Below are 316 nucleotides of genomic sequence, written 5' to 3'. Positions count from 1 at the left end.
GGACAGATGAAGTTCGTTCTGATCTCAAATCAGCACGACTAGGAGGTAAAACGCCCTCAGCGCACTAAAATGGCTGTCCTTTGCAGCCGGCCTTGCTCTAATCCCTACGGATCTGGACTGCGGCTCTGGAGACATGTCATAGAATCACAGAATCACAGAAGGGTTTGGGTGGGAAGGGACCTCTAAAGGTCACCTAGTCCAACCCCCCTGCCATGGGCAGGGACATCTTCAACTCGAGCAGGTTGCTCAGAGCCCCGTCCAACCTGACCTGGAATGTTTCCAGGGATGGAGCATCCACCACCTCTCTGGGCAACCT

General features: G+C 54.4%; 1 protein-coding gene across 1 annotated transcript in view; it reads right to left on the bottom strand.

Annotated features, from left to right (window-relative positions):
• POLD3 (polymerase (DNA-directed), delta 3, accessory subunit) overlaps positions 1–123 on the bottom strand; it is a 46,733-nt gene extending 46,610 nt beyond the window's left edge. Inside the window, 2 exon segments of the mRNA XM_009329020.1 lie at positions 37–38; positions 119–123. The gene's annotated coding sequence lies outside the window, so the exon portion shown is untranslated.
• Between the last annotated feature and the right edge of the window lie 193 nt (positions 124–316).

The sequence above is a fragment of the Pygoscelis adeliae genome, unplaced genomic scaffold (genome assembly GCF_000699105.1).
Source record: "Pygoscelis adeliae isolate BGI_AS28 unplaced genomic scaffold, ASM69910v1 Scaffold297, whole genome shotgun sequence".
In the NCBI taxonomy this organism is placed as follows: Eukaryota; Metazoa; Chordata; class Aves; order Sphenisciformes; family Spheniscidae; genus Pygoscelis; species Pygoscelis adeliae.
Note: the sequence above shows the minus strand (reverse complement) of the source record. Positions and strands in the feature narration are given on the sequence as shown.